We start from the raw sequence: 21,960 nt of genomic DNA, 5'->3' as shown, positions 1-21,960 counted from the left end.
TGATAAAAACAAGCAACGTATAAAAATATGCTTCAAATGAAAACCGAGATAAATGCATTAAAATATAGTGAGCTCCAAAGTATTGGGACAGTGAAATGTTTTATTGTTTTGGCTCTTTACTCCAGCACTTTGGATTTTAAATGATACAATATGAGGTTAAAGTGCAGACTGTCAGCTTTAATTTGAGGGTATTTTTATCCATATCGGGTGAACCGTTTAGAACTTTTTTTTTTACATAGTCCCCCCCATTTTAGGGGACCAAAAGTATTGGGCCAAATTCACTTATGTGTATTAAAATAACTTTTATTGTAAATAAGAATAGAATGTTTCTAAACACTTCTACATGAATGTGGACGCTAATCGTGAATAATGATGAATGAGAAAGTTAGACGCACAAATATCACCCCCCCCCCCCATAAAAAACAATGCTAACCATAACCTCCCCAGTTATTGTAATTGTGAGAGGTTAGCATGTCTTGGGGGTATGATATTTGTGTGTCTGTAACTTTCTCACTCATCATGATTCACGATTCATTCAGGATTATCCTTAATCATGGCAGCATCCACATTAATGTAGAAGTGTTTAGAAACATATTCAATTCTTATTTACAATAAAAGTGAATCCAAAATGACACAATACATTATTTATCCTACCATTCATTTCTATTGGACACAAAATAAACTGAAACACAACCAAAACAAACAGCAAATGCATCCAACAAATGTATAGTCACAAGCTTGATGTAGTCATTGCGTGCTAGGAATATGGGACCAAATACTTAACTTTTTACTACACATAAGTGAATTTGTCCCAATACTTTTGGTCCCCTAAAATGGGGTGCCTATGTACAAAAAGTGCTATAATTTCTAAATGGTTCACCCGATATGGATGAAAATACCCTCGAATTGGAATTAAAGCTGACAGTCTGCACTTTAACCTCATAGTCATTGTATATTTTCACTGTCCAAATACTTTTGGAGTTCACTGTAAATACAGTAGGCTATAGGCCTATTTCAATCATATTAAAATACATTTCATGTTCAATAAATTGAGTTCTATTTTGCTACTTGTAGGCTACTGTCTGTCATTTGTCTCAATATATTTTATGACTTGTGTGTAATGTGCCAAATCTGTGATTTAGTGCTTTTTTATTGGGTAAGCATTAGAATAAGTCGCCTCAATATTTGCAGCCATAGGTGGTAATATATCTCTAGGAGCTGATCCGTCGTCATGTTAAGGTAAGATTTGAATTGATAAAGCTGACCCGAGAGCAGCGCTGCCTTTCTTTCGATCCTACCAGTATCGACAAATGCTCCAACGACGCACTTAGCGACGGTTCTCTCTGCGTGGTGTTTTGGGAAACATATTACATCTTCGGCCGCTGTAGGAAAGATGCATTGTTAAAACACTCACAAGCCTAAGTTCTATCGCTATCGAGAAACTGGGCCCTGGAAAATATTGCATTGAGAGCAGTGGCAGTCGGTGCCATTTAAGATGAAGGAGGACGATAATTTTTTTTAATGAGCATGGCCTTATTTCTATTACAGCATATTGGATGACTGTCACTTCATATTCCATTCACCCAGCTCAATGTAACATCGATAGGTTTAGGCTACTACATGATACTCAAATTTTCCCTATACCCATTATGAGGTTGCTACAACCTAGCCTATGAATGAAAGTTTAGAAAGTAGGTGCACAGGTCGACAGAAATGTGAGTAATCAAGGTGACAGACAGTGACACATCCAATACCACCTTGCACACTCTTGCCTGCATCTTGCTGATCTAGGGTGTAATTAGCCCAACAGTTGCAAACAAGAGTTTCTATTGGACAAATTCAGGTATGTTTATCCCATTTTCATTCCGTTTAAGAAAGCTTAATAAATTAATAAAAAACGTACCTTGACTTGGAAGAGTTCCAGTGTTGGAAAGCTATAGCCAGCTAGCTAACATAGCATCCCTCTCTGTTTAAGTAGGCTAAACTAGTTAGCTGCATTAGCTAGCTAAGTAAGTGAAAATGAAAAAAATAAAAAATATAGCTCTCTCTTGCTTCTCCTTCATTTTTTAAGAAATTAATTTGTTCAAAACTATTCAACTATTGTGTTTCTCTCTCTTTGAGTAGACTACTCACCACATTTTATGCACTGCAGTGCTAGCTAGCTGTAGTTTATGCTTTCAGTATTAGATTAATTCTCTGATCCTGCTCTGACAGGTTGGAGGATGTCCTCCGGAAGTTGTCATAATTACTGTGCAAGTCTATGGAAGAGGGTGAGAACCATGTGCCTCCTAGGTTTTGTATTGAAGTCAGAGGACAGAAACTAGCTGTCCTCCGGCTACACCATGGTGCTATCCTACAGAGCTGTTGAGGCTAGTGTATACCTTTAATGCAAAACATTGTTTTTTAATCAATTATTTGGTGACGTTAATATATTTAGTATAGTTTTATCTAAAAATGATAACTTTAATGTTTCTGTATTGTTTATTTTTATTAAATTCACTGAAGAAGATGGTCCTCCTCTGATGAGCCTCCACTGTTGAGAGACCTTTGTTCATAGATGCCACATATCAAGTTTCGTGCAGATGGTTCATTCAGTGTTTTCACAAAATTCAAAAATGGCGAAATATCCATCATGGCGGACCTTATGGGTCCTTGAGGCAAATGTGTTCCTTGTGAGGAGAGGGACCAAGGTACCGAATTTGATGACTTTAGGTCAAACGGGGTGAGGGGCGTGATCTTCCTAAATTAGCATTTTCAATCTCCTGTTATAGCGCCACCATCTGGCCAATCAGTGTAATTTAACAACGCATACCATCCCTCGTCATCCTTTGTGTCCCTCGTCTAAACGCAGCATGAAAGAACGGAGACAGATCCACAGTCCCCTTCTCGATTTCATGGTGAGGGACAATAACATTAAGGTCCTTAGACCTTAATGAGTAACAGTAGGCTCGCCTACACTCATTAACAGTACATTATTTGGCTAGTTATAGGTTAAAGGCCTATGAACAGCACACGCAGCATCTCAGCTGCTCACCTGATCTTGACATCGCTTATAAGATAAGTCCCAGGTCTATGCAAACACTTTACTGTAGTGTATAGAAAGTAGAATTAATTGACAAAAACACCACAACGTTGTAGACAGACATAGCATACTTTGTGTGCATATCCTATGTTCAATATATTTTGTACCTTGGGTGATATGTTGCTCCCGTGGAGAGCCTTGGAGAACGATGCAAGCTTAGTAGCCAAACTAGTGTATTTATGAATCCAAATATCTTGAAAACTGATGTAAAACAAGACATATATTAACGCGGAAAACAGTCAGTCAACTCACCATACCTTCAAAGAGACCGTCAGTTTAAAGTGATGTATTTCTTCCTGCCACGTGCATAAAAACGTGGCACTGTTAATAAAAAGTAAACTTTCCCTTGTTTGATAAAACAGTAGTCCAAGTTACACAGATTCCGGTGCAGGAACTGCTGAACGTTGCAGTTCAAACACACACCCTACATCTGTTTTCTGTAGCCTACCCCTTAAAAATCCTAAATATTGGTAATTAAATGGGCATTACGTTGTAGCATGTGTACATGTTAAACCGATTACAATAGCCTATTATATACTAGAAGTAGTGTATTTTCTTCTTTATGCAGAAAAAACTGAGTGGGAAAATTCCCCAAATTATTGGCTTTTACTGCCACCTGCTGTTGAATAGTTGGTGCCAGAGGCATTTATTGGTGCGTTTAATATAGCCGGGTCTAATTTTGTTGAAACTGCTCAGATATCACGTGCTCTGTTCACTATTCTTCATCATAATGTTATTTCACGCATATGGCCACAAACCTGCTTGATAATTATTAGGCAGAGTCTTTGTTGCCCCCCCACACAGGTCTTCAAGTCTGCAAGTTGAATACACCCTAGTAGGTAGGCTATCTTACCTACATTTACATTTTAGTCATTTAGCAGACGCTCTTATCCAGAGCGACTTACAGTTAGTGAGTGCATACATTTTTCATACCTAGAGAGGGTATTTCTCCAGTATTTTATTACGCACTTTCAGTGGCGATTTTAGCATGTAAATCTTGGTGGGGCAAACAAAACAAAAAAATGTGGGTTGCATGCCAGCAAAGCCACTACAAGACGCAACACTAAACAATACATTAATTGCACTATAACGGTGACAAATGGTGCTCACAAACTGTTAGGGCCTACATAAAGCTGTCCGAACAGCAGAGTCTGAACAGAAGTCCCAACACCTTACCACTACTACACCTGGCTATCAGCAGAGCCTTGTCTGGCAGCGAAACAGTTCATTCAGCCTCATTTACTGCCTTAAAAAAAAAATAACATAGCTGATATGGCTGACTTGCTTAAACAAATGTGGTTTCTACTGACAATTGAGATGTACAAACTATGGAATAAGGGGACGACAAGCGGGTAAGAGGCAATCCGTAATTTCGATTAAGACATTAATGAGCGAGCTAGGACGGACGTAGTCAATATAACAATTTGTTCAGCACTTTTGAAATGTACAGCGACAGAATTCAGAACATGGGCCATTCTTACAGTGTTCTCCCTGTACACCAAGTCAAAACCGTAGGATAAATAAAGGGGGCATATAAGCAGAGAATGAAAGCTCTTACAATATTCAGTGATTACATTTCTCTAAAACAGGTTATAGGCTACATGTGCACCACCAAGTCAGAACAGTAGGCGAAATTAAAAGGGGAAAATAGACCAAATTATTATGGTGAGGCATATGGGCTACTAACAGCTTACTACACAACATACACTTAGTATTACTTTCTTAGCCACAGTATACATATCTCCCTGGCATATTACATCATTTATGCAGCAGCATACAATACATTTTTGGACTCACCTTGTTGTGCTGTGCTCAATTGAACAGGAGGTCGGGCGGCGGTCCTTCTTGGGCAAATTTTGTCATCAAACGTTGTCATCAAACTTTGGCATTCTCTGGATTTATGGCGCTTTCAAGACAACTGGGAACTATGAAAAAAAACAAGGTGAAATCATGATGAGGTCGTAGCTCTAGAAAGAGGCCCGAGTTCCTGACTAACAATTCTGAGTTGGATGACCGTTCAAAACTTATTTTCCTAGTCGGAGCTCGTTTTTTTTCCCGAGTTCCCAGTTGTCTTGAACTCACTGAAGTCAGACTTCCCAGTTCCGAGTTAACAGTTTTGAGCGCGGCAGAAATCATGCTGGATTGACAGCATGGCCAATGTTGAATGTTTATCATTTTAAGCTTGGAAAAGAGACCCTTAAACCCAGACTCAGGACCACACAGCCACTCCACTGAATAGCAGGCTAGTGATTGCTTTGCAATGCTTGTAGTTAACCACTAATTCCTTCCAAACCACTCATTGTTGAATTTGCGATTTCCAACTTGTTGTGTAATGTTTATGTCCAGTGGCCGATGAGCACAGATACGTTTTATCTATAATTTCTCTTCATTATTTCTCTTCATATGACAAAGATTAAAAAGCATTTGCCAGTAGATTGTTGACTTGATTCATAATGATGACTGCTAGCTTGCTAGCTAAGATTTTGAAGGTATGATGTTGACATGATCAGTCCAATCAAAGGTTCTGTAGATATAACGTGATTTGATGTCATTTTATCTGTGGCCAATGACCTTGAGCCTTCTTGGATGGGCACTTCTAATGTAACTGTATGGCAGCACCCAAGGTGCTTGAATTTCTGCGCTCTTGTCACGCCCTGGCTCGGGGGACTCTTAAATGTTGAGCCTGTGGAGGGTGTGGAGTTTCTGTTACATTTTCTATGTTTTCGTTCTAGATCGTTTAGATCTATGTTGGCCAGGGTGGTTCCCAATCAGAGGCAGCTGTAGCTCGTTGTCTCTGATTGGGGACCATACTTAGGTAGCCTGTTTTCACTAGTTGGTTGTGGGATCTTGTTCCGAAAGGTTTGTGTTGTAACCTAGGACTTCACGTATCGTTTTGTTTATTGTTTTGATCGTGTGTAAGTACTATTAAAGAATGTACGCTTATCACGCTGCGCCTTGGTCCGCTTCATCTCATAACGATCTTGACAGAAGATCCCACCATCAGAGGACCAAGCAGCGTGCCAAACAGGAGAAGTTGGCGATGTCCCAGGTGGGCGAATGGTGGTCTTGGGAGGACATATTCGCGGGCAGAGGGCCATGGGCAGGAGAGGAGAAACGGCGCCAACCGTGCCGACGACGAACACGCGAGAGGCAACCCCAAGTAATTTTTTTTTGGGGGGGGCACACGGCGTGGACGACGGGGCTGCTGGAGGCAGCTACAGGGCGCATCGGCGATCTAGGAGAGGAGGCCACCAGGTTTGGGGGGCTGGAAGGGTGGTTGGCGGAGCCTAGAGGTAGAGCAGAGCCAACTCCCCGTACTCAGGCTAGGCAGCGTGAGACTGGGCAGGCTCCGGGTTATGCGGAGCCACGTACTGTGCCGCGAGTGTTCCGGCACAGTCCTGTACGTCCTGTGCTAGCACCACGCATGTGTCGTGCTAAGGTGGGCATGCAGCCAGGACGGAGTGTGCCGGCTCAACGCTCGTGGCCTCCAGTACCCCTCCTCGGTCCCGGATATCCTGCGCCAGTGCCACATGCTGTAGTGCCAGTACGAGTGCACAGCCCTGTACGTCCTGTGCTGATGCCTCACACAGAGTGTGTGGAAATAGGCATTCAGCCAGGACGGGTTGTGTCAGCTCTCCGCTCCAGACCTCCAGTCCGTCTCCACAGTCCAGCCTGGCCTGTTCCTGTCCCTCGCACCAAGCCTGTGGTGCGCGTCGCCAGCCCGGTCCGGCCCGTTCCTGCTCCCCGCACCAAGCCTGTGGTGCGCGTCGCCAGCCCGGTCCGGCTTGTTCCTGTCCCTCGCACCAAACCAGTGGTGCGCGTCGCCAGCCCGCTCCGGCCTGTCGCTGCTCCCTGCACCAAGCCAGTGGTGCGCGTCGCCAGCCCGGTCCGGCCTGTTCCTGTCCCTCGCACCAAGCCTGTGGTGCGCGTCGCCAGCCCGGTCCGGCCCGTTCCTGCTCCCCGCACCAAGCCAGTGGTGCGCGTCGCCAGCCCGGTCCGGCCCGTTCCTGCTCCCCGCACCAAGCCAGTGGTGCGCGTCGTCAGTCCGGCACAGTCCGTGCCTGTTCCACCGGTGCCTGGTCCGGCACCGGTCAGCTGCTCCACACCGGAGCCAGAGCAATCCGCTCCACCGGTGGCCAGTCCAGCTCCGGCCAGCGGGACCAGACCAGGGGCGCTACGGGGGGGTAGACAGAGAGTGGTGGTCACGCCCGGAGCCGGATCTGCCTCCGAGGCGGAATTCCCACCCGGCCCCTACCCCGTTGTGTTGGTGTGGTGCGGTCGCAGTCCGCGCCTTTGGGGGGGGGGGGGGGTACTGTCACGCCCTGGCTCGGGAGACTCTTAAATGTTGAGCCAGGGTGTGGAGTTTCTGTTACATTTTCTATGTTTTCGTTCTAGATCGTTTAGATCTATGTTGGCCAGGGTGGTTCCCAATCAGAGGCAGCTGTAGCTCGTTGTCTCTGATTGGGGACCATACTTAGGTAGCCTGTTTTCACTAGTTGGTTGTGGGATCTTGTTCCGAAAGGTTTGTGTTGTAACCTAGGACTTCACATATCGTTTTGTTTATTGTTTTGATCGTGTGTAAGAACTATTAAAGAATGTACGCTTATCACGCTGCGCCTTGGTCCGCTTCATCTCATAACGATCTTGACAGCTCTACCCGTAGATTTGGCGGTGACGTAGTGTACCCATGAGTGACAGAACACTGAGCCAATCACGGTGCATCTAGAGAACATTACCCAATCACGGCTCAACTAGAGAACATCACCAACCCCTATGCTCCATACAGTCAGGAAATAAACCACTAGAATTGTAGGGCTATGTAAAATCAACACCCAACTCTATTGTTTGGCTTCTCTCTCTCTTGCTCTCTCTCTCTGTCTCTCTCTAATACTCAGATACACACACTGACCTCCTCACCCCTGCTATGCTACTGAAGGGCATCAATTGTGAAAACGTGTTATTCGGACACTGGGAGAAAAATGCCCACTGCAGTGCACACATTCTTCACTAATCTTCTTGGCAGTGACCTTTGTGTGGGCTGTGATATGTGTCCTTGGACGTAAAACACCTGCGCTCTAGCTTGCAAAACAAGTTGTTTTGTTGGAATGGGGATGAAGTGAATTTGAAATCGTTTTCCCTCTAAGTGTTTACTGAGCTGAAGGTTAGAGGTGGATGGTCCTTGTGGCCTATGGAAACTGACTAATACAATACAATGTATAAGTACATTTGTTCCCCTAATGCACTAGCTGCCACAATTTCAGTGTTTCCTCTGTTTTCATTTATCAGCGGCACACTGCTGCTGCAAAATGTTTGCTGCCACACCAATTTTAGAAATACTTTCAATGTAAACTTAAATGACTAAAACCATACAGAAGGTTTGTAGAAAATATAATTTACCTATGTTTAAAAAAAATATATATATAATCTTGGAGAACTAGAAATCACAAAAATAAAAGCTAAAACAATGAAACCAATAAAATAAACAAATGAATTTAGGAGTACTTTTGGCATGGCTGGATTACCAACCGGGTATGCAGGGCACATACCCATGGGCCCCGATTGGGGTTCCCATTGATTTTGTTATAATGTTTGAGCATAAGAACACAGAATTAGCCATGGCAACGTGCGTAGAATTGCAGGAAATTAGCTTTTGCACTGCAAAAGCGACCTTTGCCACCACTGCTAAAAGAAATCTAGGGAAACACTGAATTTGATCCTGTCTCATACATTAAATGCAATGGTCAATTCATTCTAGACTGTCTGTCTTTAAAAACATGAGAGGAGTAGTGATTTAGGATTAGGTGTAGTCTCTAAGCATTCTGCATATGTTTATAATAGCAATTTGACTAGATAAAAAATATTTGACTTCATTCAAATTTGTAGTCGGCTACATTCAATTCAAAATAATACCTCAGGGGTAAAATAATGGTTATACAATAAATGTGGTGATTACACTTGAGTGAGATTAATATTTTTATATGCCTTGAAATTGGATTCATGTAATCAAAGATATATCAAGTGTAGTTTACTGGGCCATGCATGTTGATGATGGCCATATGCATTCTAATCTGGTTGTGGTTGGGTTGGGTGCGCTGTCATTGTCATTGTTTACTCTCTAGATGGCGCTGTGGTTAAAGAACTCAAGCTTTTGTTTATGAAAGTCATCTGAGAAGACACATGGCTGTGGTGTAACAGGGATTCTCCATTTCAAAATGTGTTACATCAGTATTTTAATAATCATATTAATTGAAGAGTGGCAAACTATTGTGATTGTGAGAGAGCAATCAACTCAAAGCACATTTAAACCCACCTTTCAAATAGAGGAAAGGAACAATGAATTAATTTCATTATTTAACAAATAACTGTGGTGATAGTAAGTATTTCAAAGAAGTGCCAAAGGATTTGGCTGCTATCCCAAAGCACAGCAAATAACCTTAGCAACACAGCTTCAGCATCAGCAGTGTTCTACCCACACCACAAATGTGTGTCCCAAATGTCACCCTATTCCCTCATAGGGCTCTGGTCAAACGTAGTGCACTATATAGGGAATTGGGTGCTAGTCTACCTCAAAATGTCTCCAGTATAAAATACCCTCCTTATGGGCATGATTGGGCAGCATTGTCTGTGGTGCCACTTTACTAAAGCTGGCCAACAGAGATTTGGCTCTAACTCATTACTTGTTTGGCCGAGTGCCAGTCCAAAAAACCTTTTGTAAAGGGATAACGCAATCCTACCCTAAAAACAATGACAGGCTTAAAATATGATTGTAATTACCAGATCCCTTTTATCATTATTAGCAATGCACCCAAAGCAGGCTGGCTGGGTGTTAGTATTCAGAACATAAACATAATCTGCCCACAAACCCCAACAGGTTATTTGTAAATGATTAAATATTGACCATATCGTATTGTGATGGAGTAGCAGCATTTGTGTGAGTTCATCTATGTGTCCCTCAACAGTGAATTGCATCACAAATGATAGCTGTTTCACTAGAGTAACAGTGCAGCACAACCTGCATCAGGGGTAGACGTAACATAGTAAACGAAAATCCGGGACACTCAAATTAGTATGATATGTTACGTTTGCTATGGTACTATATGTATTAATTTGTGGATGTCCATCATCCAGTGGTGTAGTGGTGCCTGGAGAAGTGGTATACTCTAATTTTGGCCAACATTTCCCAAACATCCCGGATGGTGAAGGGAAGGTGCCCTGTGTGAAAAATTGGTAGAGTATGGCTCAGTTGGTAGAGCATGGCGCTTGCACCGGCAGGGTTGTGGTTTCGATTCCCGGGGCCACCCATATGTGAAATGTATGCACGTGTGACTGTAAGTCGCTTTGGATAAAAGTGTCTGCTAAACAGCATATATTATTATTACATACAAATTCTATAACAGTGACATACACTCTAAATGACCTAAAGTGATAAATCCCATATTGGTCTTTCACAGTCAGGTCAACCCAAGCTGTACTGTGCAGTAGGCTAATAGTATGCCTACTATTGAAACAGATAAATGAGGCTGTCAGTGGAGTCAGAAATTCACAGGATTCTGATTGATTTAATTTGTTATATTTTTTTTTGCTCTCAATGTCACACTTTTCTAATAGAAAAACAACATAATTGGATGTTCATAACAATGCTTAAACTACATCAGGAGACCACTTTTGAGGTCTGGGAAAAATCTAAGAAATGTTCATATGTAGTTATATACCTTTTAATTCATGTGCCAGGCACGGTTGTTTGGTTAGCAGTGTTTCTGTAGCACATGAAATTAAGTTTGCACAACAAATGGCTGCTGGATTGATGCAAATAATCAGATAATTCTGCCAGGTAGGCATAGGCTACTTTGTAGCTTTTCCATCTACTACATTTTAGTCATTTAGCAGACATGCTTATCCAGAGCGACTTACAGTAGTGAGTGGATACATTTTTGTACTTTTTCCCGTACTGGTCCCCCCATGGGAATCAAACCCACAACCCTGGCGTTGCAAGTACTATGCTCTACCAACTGAGCCACACCAGAAGATGGTTAGGCCTATCAATAGCATCATTAGTAAGCATTTCACTGTTAGTCCACACCTGTTGTTTACGAAACGTGACGAATAAAATGTAATAAAATCGCTATATTTTTCCTGTTCCTTAATTGTTTGAAACCTGGACGTTTTACTTCATATTATGCGGCATGTCTTACCTTGCTTCACAGTTGCTTATAGCCAAAATCCCACCATAGAAACATGGAGGCAACTTCCTCATATGCGTTCTCTTGTTCTACTGGTTTTCTTTCAACTTTCTTTCATTTTCTAGCAGCCAACGGCATTATCCTAGTCATATTAGCGACCCATGATAGTTGTTGCATCTTTAGATCTCCCCTCTTTCTAATGGATATTTCCATCTCTGTCCATGAAACCGCTTGCATGTGCGGTGCGCATTTTAGAACAGGGTTTTCCCGCAAATTGCATTTTGGAACACTCACGCATAGGCCTACCGCCGTGCGCACATTGCTGTGCCTAAAATGTGAAGAAATAATAGTTTATCAACATATTAAGCTAAACATTCTGATCTGTTCTATCAGCCTTAGTAATTAATATGGTGTATACCTACACTACACTACTTTCATATGCATTGTGCGGATTAAGAAGTTTAATTGGGTATACGGCGTATACCCTCCACTACACCACTGCCATCTTCCATTTCGTATGATATGTTACAAATTACAATTCAAAGGTCAAATAGGGGGTTCTATTTGTCCTGTTTCACTGCATGTATAAGTGGGTAAGCTGGCCAGGGATCATGGCCAGGGATCAGCCATTATTGACAGCAACCTTGTACAATATGTTATACATTTGCAATACGTATAATATGTTACAAATTCCAATTTGTTGTGGCTAACATTAGCTAGGTGGGTACCCAGCTAACAACAAACGTTCCCCCAACTTTAGAGAACATTCCCTTAAGAGTATCATTGGGTCATTAACTAACATTTTCATAGGAATGTTACCATGATGTGCAAGGAATGTTTCCAAGAGACTATTCCCTTAATGTCAAATAGAATTTACCCAGAACCCAGCTACGTTTGCTAGCACCACTTAGGCTTCTACTTCCAGCTAGTTATAATAATAATATGCCATTTAGCAGACGCTTTTATCCAAAGCGACTTACAGTCATGCGTGCATACATTTTGTGTATGGGTGGTCCCGGGGATCGAACCCACTACCATGGCGTTACAAGCGCCGTGCTCTACCAGTTGAGCTACAGAGGACCACATATAAAGACGGTAAACCTCAAATATATTTTTGAATATAGACATTCTGCTAGACGATTTAGCGCAAGATAATCGTTGGCATGACATACAGTGGGGAAAAAAGTATTTAGTCAGCCACCAATTGTGCAAGTTCTCCCACTTAAAAAGACGAGAGAGGCCTGTAATTTTCATCATAGGTACACGTCAACTATGACAGACAAAATGAGAAATTTTTTTCCAGAAAATCACATTGTTGGATTTTTAATGAATTTATTTGCAAATTATGGTGAAAATAAGTATTTGGTCACCTACAAACAAGCAAGATTTCTGGCTCTCACAGACCTGTAACTTCTTCTTTAAGAGGCTCCTCTGTCCTCCACTCGTTACCTGTGTTAATGGCACCTGTTTGAACTTGTTATCAGTATAAAAGACACCTGTCCACAACCTCAAACAGTCACACTCCAAACTCCACTATGGCCAAGACCAAAGAGCTGTCAAAGGACACCAGAAACAAAATTGTAGACCTGCACCAGGCTGGGAAGACTGAATCTGCAATAGGTAAGCAGCTTGGTTTGAAGAAATCAACTGTGGGAGCAATTATTAGGAAATGGAAGACATACAAGACCACTGATAATCTCCCTCGATCTGGGGCTCCACGCAAGATCTCACCCCGTGGGGTCAAAATGATCACAAGAACGGTGAGCAAAAATCCCAGAACCACACGGGGGGACCTAGTGAATGACCTGCAGAGAGCTGGGACCAAAGTAACAAAGCCTACCATCAGTAACACACTACGCCGCCAGGGACTCAAATCCTGCAGTGCCAGACGTGTCTCCCTGCTTAAGCCAGTACATGTCCAGGCCCGTCTGAAGTTTGCTAGAGTGCATTTGGATGATCCAGAAGAGGATTGGGAGAATGTCATATGGTTAGATGAAACCAAAATAGAACTTTTTGGTAAAAACTCAACTCGTCGTGTTTGGAGGACAAAGAATGCTGAGTTGCATCCAAAGAACACCATACCTACTGTGAAGCATGGGGGTGGAAACATCATGCTTTGGGGCTGTTTTTCTGCAAAGGGACCAGGACGACTGATCCTGAAAGAATGAATGGGGCCATGTATCGTGAGATTTCCATCAGCAAGGGCATTGAAGATGAAACGTGGCTGGGTCTTTCAGCATGACAATGATCCCAAACACACCGCCCGGGCAACGAAGGAGTGGCTTCGTAAGAAGCATTTCAAGGTCCTGGAGTGGCCTAGCCAGTCTCCAGATCTCAACCCCATAGAACATCTTTGGAGGGAGTTGAAAGTCCGTGTTGCCCAGTGACAGCCCCAAAACATCACTGCTCTAGAGGAGATCTGCATGGAGGAATGGGCCAAAATACCAGCAACGGTGGGTGAAAACCTTGTGAAGACTTACAGAAAACGTTTGACCTGTGTCATTGCCAACAAAGGGTATATAACAAAGTATTGAGAAACTTTTGTTATTGACCAAATACTTATTTTCCACCATAATTTGCAAATAAATTCATTAAAATCCTACAATGTGATTTTCTGGATTTTTTTTCTCAATTTGTCTGTCATAGTTGACGTGTACCTATGATGAAAATGACAGGCCTCTCTCATCTTTTTAAGTGGGAGAACATGCACAATTCGTGGCTGACTAAATACTTTTTTTCCCCACTGTAGCTACCTAGCTAAGTAGATCACATTTGCTGGCTAGCTAGCAAACACTAGCTGCCAGCTAGCTAGCTAACATCGACATGACAGAGTTTCCATGAAATTTGGTTAGCTAGGTTTTAGGATTAGCACCCTAGCTAGCTAGTTTTCTAACCTTGCTTTGAGCTCAGGTACAGTCTCTAGCTAGGTAGCTGGTAAATTAGCTAGCTAGCTAGCATCCTTTTGTCAGCACACTAACATGAGTGGTTCCAATTTTAAGACTAACTTACTAGCTAGCTAGCTAACTAGTGTCAAATATATTTATAACTAACTCAAGATAGTTCATCTGTGTCATTTACAGTGGGAGCAAATTAAGCATAGTGGGCAGAACAAGGAAGGAGGTTGGCAAAGCCAAGCACAAACTAGCAAGATCCTGTTGTAGCATGTATTTGCATATTTCCGTTTGGGAACGCCTCCTCTGTGAAGTGCTCTTGTGCCCAAACTCCATTCAACCTTGCACTCCTTCTAAACAATGCAATTGTTGAAAACTTTGGCAAAGGGTCAAGTCTATAACACTTTGTGCACAGTGCTCGTAACATATTCTAGTTTTGGGAACAGAAACAATTATGGAGATCAGATTTTTCATCATGAGAAAATTTGCAGTTTCGCCTAGTTCCATCCTCTCCCACTACCTAAGACTGGACTTATTTGGTGGTGAGAAAACGCTCTAAACGGATGCTTCAGCTTTATAGCCCCTGTGACGTGTCTGGGTTACCCCTTCTGTGTCCTCTTCTCTCCCACACATTCCCATAAAGTCTCAGACTCCAGGATGGGAAAATGCTTAACAAGAAAGAAACAGATGACACAGAAGATAACCATGAGACCCTATGTTGTATTTTAAATAGTTCATCTGTTATCAATTTCTATTCTGACTTGTAATGTTAAAAATGGAAGAAAAAGATACCCCCTGTTTATCTGAATTAGCTAGGCTACTCACTAAACCAACGATGGGCTACAGATTTGAGTCACTGCAATTAAACTTGGTTTTTCCAATGTATCCTTCTATTACATTTTTTTTGTCTTACTATGGATTGAATGTTTGATTAGATACTATTATAAATGTTTATAACTTAACATTAATAAATGGCCAGAAGGTTTCCATTTTCTTTTTAAGGTATATTTTTAGAAGTTATAAATATTGGTTGGCCTAACTCATTAATAAATGGTCAGTAAGTTTCCACTTTCTTTAAAGGTTATAGATCTGTCATTCTCATTGAAAGCAAGGTGGTAGATGTTCTATGTGCGCTATTTCTATTTTGTATGCTTTCCGTTGTTAAGTTTTGTTTTTGCCTCTTTTGCTTTCAGTTTTGTACACCAGCTTCAAACAGCTGAAAATACAATATTTTTGGTTAGCGAAAACATATTTCACAGCAGTTTAGATGGTACAATGATTCTCTACACAATGACTGCTTGTTTTGTCACATACACTGATATTAGGCAAACTACTAGAATTGTAGCAACCAGGAAATGGCGGAGCGATTTCTGCATATTGCACCTTTAAAGGTATATTTTCAGCAATAGGTAACTCATTGTTAATGGTCAGTGGATTGCCACTTTAAAATAAGGTATACTTTCAGCAGTTATAAATGTTGATAATTCAGTTATAAATATTTATAGGTCTGTCACTTTAAAATAAGATGTACTTTTAGCAGTTATACATGTAAATCATTTATAGATGATTTGAGAGTTCACATACTTATAGGCAGTACTGGGTACTCATCACTACATACATGAGAGTAGATTCAACGCTTTGTTAATCATGTTCAGTCAATGAATGGGGGGTATGAAGACCAAAACATTAAACGTTGTGAGATAATACCTCCAAAGGTATTACGGTTATCATTTCACACCAGAGCGTTCACCATACTTGGACTATCACAGAGAAGTGGTAAGTGTATTTATATAATCTGGTAATCTGGTAAGGGGTAATGATGATTGGATAATGTCCTGGATGTAAATTTGGCCAGGGCATAAGGGTTTCAATGGTCGGTCAAGACACATCATGGAAACCAACCTCTTCTGTTCCTGGGACAGAGCAACAATGCATCACACACAAAAGTGAGAAAATAACTATTGTTCAACTGTTGAAAATAAGGTTGCATGATGATACTTAAGGGTTCATCTTATAAGCATTTGTAAGTGCATTTATAAATGATTAATAACTGGAGGTAAATATTGGCTCAGTATTTGGTAAACACTGACCAGTTATTGCACTATTTTGACCAATGCAATATAACCGTTTATTAATGGTTTATAATGCATTTACAAACAATTAAATAACCATTAATAATGTAATTATAACCCCTTTATAACCCTTTAACAAGTGGAACATTCTTGTAAAGTGTTACCATAGGACACCAGTGCTCAAATGAGTGGTTGACAGAAAACAAAGGACACAAAAAGACTACTCCGCTACACAACACTAATTTCCTTCCGAGATCACTTTATCCACCTCTCCTCTCCTGACACAATGCCACAAACCATCCAACCAGACACTCAGTGAGATCAAATAAAGCCATATCCCCATCACATAACATCAGGCTCCTGCTGAATGCCAGCCATTCATTTCCTCACTGACAATGACAAGGTTTTGTCAGAGTACCTTTGTCATGGCGTTATAAGAGTACAGTGCCACTGCTTACTATATTGCTTTATATCAATGGGGATAGCTATTTCTAGAGGTTGGGGAAAATGACAGGAAGCATTAACAAGATTAACTCATACATCAATGTTTTCATAAATTATATCACATATCAATGTGGCTGAGCGATATACACTATATTTACAAAAGTATGTGGACACCCCTTCAAATTAGTGGATTCGGCTATTTCAGTCGTTGCTGACAGGTGTATAAAATCGAGCACACAGCCATGCCATCTCCATAGACAAACATTGGCAGGAGAATGGCTTTACTGAAGAGCTGAGTGACTTTCAACGTGGCACCGTCATAGGATGCCACCTTTCCAACAAGTCAATTCGTCAAATTTCTGCCCTGCTAGAGCTGCCTCGGTCAACTGTAAATGCTGTTATTGTGAAGTGGGAATGTCTAGGCACAACAACGGCTCAGCCGCGAAGTGGTAGACCACACAAGCTCACAGAACAGGACCACCGAGTGCTGAAGCGCGTAACGTGTAAAAATCATTGCAACACTCACTACCGAGTTCCAAACTGCCTTTGGAAGCAACGTCAGCACAATAACTGTTAGTCTGGAGCTTAATGGAATGGGTTTCCATGGCCGAGCACCCACACACAAGCCTAAGATCACCATGCGCAATGCCAAGCATCGGCTGGAGTGGTGTAAAGCTCACCGCCATTGGACTCTAGAGCAGTGGAATCGTGTTTTCTGGAGTGATGAATCACACTTCACCATCTGGCAGTCCAACGGACAAATCTGGGTTTGGTGAATGCCAGGAGAACGCTACCTGCCCGAATGCATAGTGTCAACTGTAAAGTTTGGTGGAGGAGGAATCTTGGTCTGGGGCTGTTTTTCATGGTTTGGGCTAGGCCCCTTAGTTCCAGTGAAGGGAAATCTTAATGCTACAGCATACAATGACATTCTAGATGATTCTATGCTTCCAACTTTGTGGCAACAGTTTGGGGAAGGCCCTTTCCTGTTTCAGCATGACAATGCCCCCGTGCACAAAGCGAGGTCCATACAGAAATGGTTTGTCAAGATCAGTGTGGAAGAACTTGACTGGCCTGGCCTCAACCCCATCAAACACCTTTGGGATGAATTGGAACGCTGACTGCAAGCCAGGCTTAATCGCCCAACGTCAGTGTGCGACCTCACTAATGCTCTTATGGCTGAATGGAAGCAAGTCCCTGCAGCAATGTTCCAACATCTAGTGGAAAGCCTTCTCAGAAGAGTGGAGGCTGTTATAGCAGCAAAGGGGGGACCAACTCCATATTAATGCCCATGATTTTGGAATGAGATGTTCGACGAGCAGGTGTCCACATACTTTTGGTCATGTAGTGTATTTAGTTATATCCCAAATGGCACTATATTCCCTACATTTAGGACGCAACCTTAATCTCCAAATGCAGCTCCCTCTGTGGGTAAGGTATAGGATTAGTAGCCCTCTCCTAATAGCTAATAGGCTATCTCATGGAGAAAATACTAAGACTGTATTCCAAATGGCACCCTATTCCCTATGATTGGCTTTCTGTTGGAGAAAAGACTAAGGGTGCGTTCCAAATGGCACTTTTTAAAGTAATGCACTATAAAGGGAGTAGGTTGCCATTTGGGACGCATCCTAAGCAGCTGCCAACACAGAGGGGAGGGTCTGTCCACCCAGTCCTTTCAGATGGAGTTTGTACATTTAACAAACACAAGTGAAACGGTAAGCTGAATGGAAAATGAAGAAGAATAAAAGCTCACTATTTAAACATCACACAACAACCCCCCCTTCTTGCCTCCATTCGCCAGACGCTGTTCTCTCTTCCTCCTTCTATCTATAATTACAGTAAAGAAAGTAGTAAAAAACATTAAGTGATTTCTGCGATAGCTGGGTGTTTACCCAGTGTACATGCAATTGATTGATTTTCCAGGTGGGGAGCAAAAGAACGTGGCAGGTATTTACAGAGCAGGGCAGTAAAACTGGTCAGTGTTTAAACAGCCTGATTTGTGCTGGCGGATGGATGGAGGCAGGGCAGAGGCAGGGGCAGATGGGGCTAGCACTGTGCTCCATGGAGGAACAACACATAACAGCCTGAGATAAGAGATGTGGTCAGTTAGGAGGTTTATGACCCCTCACCCTGGGTAGATAATGATGGGGAAAGTTGTTGTGATCAATTTCAAGCATGTTTGTGTAGCAGCTCTCACTGTAAGCTCTCAGAAACACACGCAAAGAAATATATAGTTCATTTATGACAATTACCACTTTATGAAGTAGCACCTAGCTATTTTTCACTTAATAAAACCTTTAGATCTGACTGAGGCCCATTTTGAAGTTTACGGAATAAAATAAATAAAAATGTGTTTTATTGTCACATACTATACACCGAAGAGGTGCAGTGAAATGTGTTGTTTTACAGGGTCAGCCATAGTAGTGCAGCACCCCTGGAGCAAATTAGGGTTAAGGACCTAGCTCAAGGGCACATCAACAGGTTTTTCACCTTGTCGGCTCGGGTATTCAAACTAGCGACCTTTCAGTTACTGGCCCAATGCTCTAACCGCTATCCTACCTGCCGCCCAATATAAAATCCTACAATCCTCTAATGTGAAATATCCCTTTCATTCTCTGTCATACTGTAGGTAGCCAGTTTGAGTTATTATGCCTATGGAGTGTTAGCACTTGTGCTCTTTCACTTCAAAGGTTTGTGAAGCCCTAATGCATCTACCCGTACTCTCCTTGTCTCTTCAGACTTTGATGCAATGTCACTGAGAGCTGTCTGTCTGTCTTCCCCTTGAGCTGTTAATATCTATTCCTGGCATCACATGAACCATGAAGCAATCTCTGACTTAAGAAATCTATAGAATGTATTCACCATGGGGTATTCAACCCGGCATGATGATTTGGCTGCAACTAATTTGATTGAATACCTTCCGTCTCCATGGCAGTCAGTCATTGAAAACCTTCAGTAAACATGGAAACAAAAACCATGATGGCTCAATCTTCTCTATATCTGTGTTTCCCATGAACTGATGTGAACAAGGGAATCCATTTCACATAGAGAAAAACAGGAAAAATACATGTTAAGTAAGCAAGACCCAGACAGCTCAGATAAGTGAAGGAGCATGGCCCTGATGTATTTAGTAACATATTTTCCCACAGCATGAGGCAGTAGAGGCAGCTGGATAAAACCAGGCTGATAAAAGTGATGGTGCAGAGCAACTTCTAAAAGACTACTGCGAAATAAAGGAGAGCATCCATCCACTCTGATGAAAGCAGCTGCTCTGCTCACATCAAGCACACACACACACACACACACACACACACACACACACACACACACACACACACACACACACTCAGCTCCATACAGACCAATCAATAGGCTCTGCTCTGAGACCTGCTAATTACTATGAGCTGTGCAGGAGCATCTTTCCCACTGTACCCTCTGGTCTAGCTGTAATGTGCACCTGGTAACTTGTTGTGATGTATTACACAAACTATATATAGTATTTGCCAATATACAGTGCTATGAAAAAGTATTTGCCCCCTTTCTAATTTTCTCTACTTTTGCATATTTGTGATACTGAATGTTATCAGATCTTCAACCAAAACCTAATATTAGATAAAGGGAACATAAGTGAACAAATAACACAACAATTACATATTTATTTCATTTATTTCATAAACAAAGTTATGCAACACCCAATTCCCCTGTGTGAAAAAGTAATTGCCCCCTTACACTCAATAACTGGTTGTGCCACCTTTAGCTGCAATGACTCCAACCAAATGCTTCCTGTAGTTGTTGATCAGTCTCTCACGTCGCTGTGGAGGAATTGTTGCCCACTCTTCCATGCAGAACTGCTTTAACTCAGTGACGTGTGGGTTTTCAAGCATGACCTGCTCGTTTCAAGTCCTGCCACAACATCTCAATTGGGATTAGGTCTGGACTTTGACTAGGCCATTCCAAAACGTCCAATTTGTTGCTTTTTAGCAATTTTCATGTAGACTTGATTGTGTGTTTTGGATCATTGTCTTGCTGCATGACCCAGCTGCGCTTCAGCTTCAGCTCACAGACGGATGGTCTGACATTCTCCTGTAGAATTCTCTGATACAGAGCAGAATTCATGGTTTCTTCTATTAAGGCAAGTCGTCCAGGTCCTGAGGCAGCAAAGCATCCCCAAACCATCACACCACCACCACCATGCTTGACCTTTGGTATGATATTCTTACTGTGGAATGCAGTGTTTGGTTTTCACCAGGCATAATGGGACCCATCTCGTCCAAAAAGTTGACACAAGTTTGCCAAAAAGCACCTGGATGATCATCAAGACTCTTGGAAGAACGTTCTATGGACAGATGATTCAAAAGTATAACTTTTTGGACAACATCCCTTCACACACGCTGATCTCTGAACTTTGCAAGCCTATACACAGTAGCAGATGGGTTTCTCAACCTGAGGTTAACTGTACCACCTGGGCTGTGTGAAGTGTCCATGCACACTGTAAAAAAGCTTCAAAAGGACACGAATTTGAGCTAATCTGTTAAAGATTGTTTTCTCAGCAAACTCTGCTCGAAGTGAGTTGAATTTGATCAAGCTTGTTGAGTAAAATTACAAATTAATGTTTGCTCAAAACCTCTCAAAACTACACCAATCATTATCATATTTCCCAGCATGCTCAATTGCAGGTTGATTTTCAGAATAGTTTGTTTCAATACCTGTGTTTTTGCATGTACATTGATTGATTGATTAATCGTATGCTTCACAGACATAAATAGCATACATTTTTCTAAACTAATCCAATATGTTAAAAGTTGGATTTATTGCACCCGTTACTGAGATGTCTGTTCCAGTTTATATGATTTAGGTAGTCTCAATAATCAATCTACCCTACCCCGGCAGTCATTTTCAATGCAGGTTACGGGTGATTAAAAGTTCCAATTGTTGGATATCATCACTCAGGCTGGATTCCAATGGGAATTACACATCACTTTGCAAGCCAACATAATGTGAGTTGCAGGCTTGATGTGACCTATAGAGCCAACTTTTGCAGCAATTACAGCTGCAAGTCTCTTGGGGTATATCTCTATAAGCTTGGCACATCTAGCCACTGGAATTTTTGCCCATTCTTCAAGGCAAAACTGCTCCAGCTCCTTCAAGTTGGATGGGTTCCGCTGGTGTACAGCAATCTTTAAGTCATACCACAGATTCTCAATTGGATTGAGGTCTGGGCTTTGACTAGGCCATTCCAAGACATTTAAATGTTTCCCGTTAAACCACTCGTGTGTTGCTTTAGCAGTATGCTT

This window comes from Coregonus lavaretus (genome assembly GCF_964263955.1).
Source record: "Coregonus lavaretus genome assembly, chromosome: 31".
NCBI lineage: Eukaryota > Metazoa > Chordata > Actinopteri > Salmoniformes > Salmonidae > Coregonus > Coregonus lavaretus.
Note: the sequence above shows the minus strand (reverse complement) of the source record.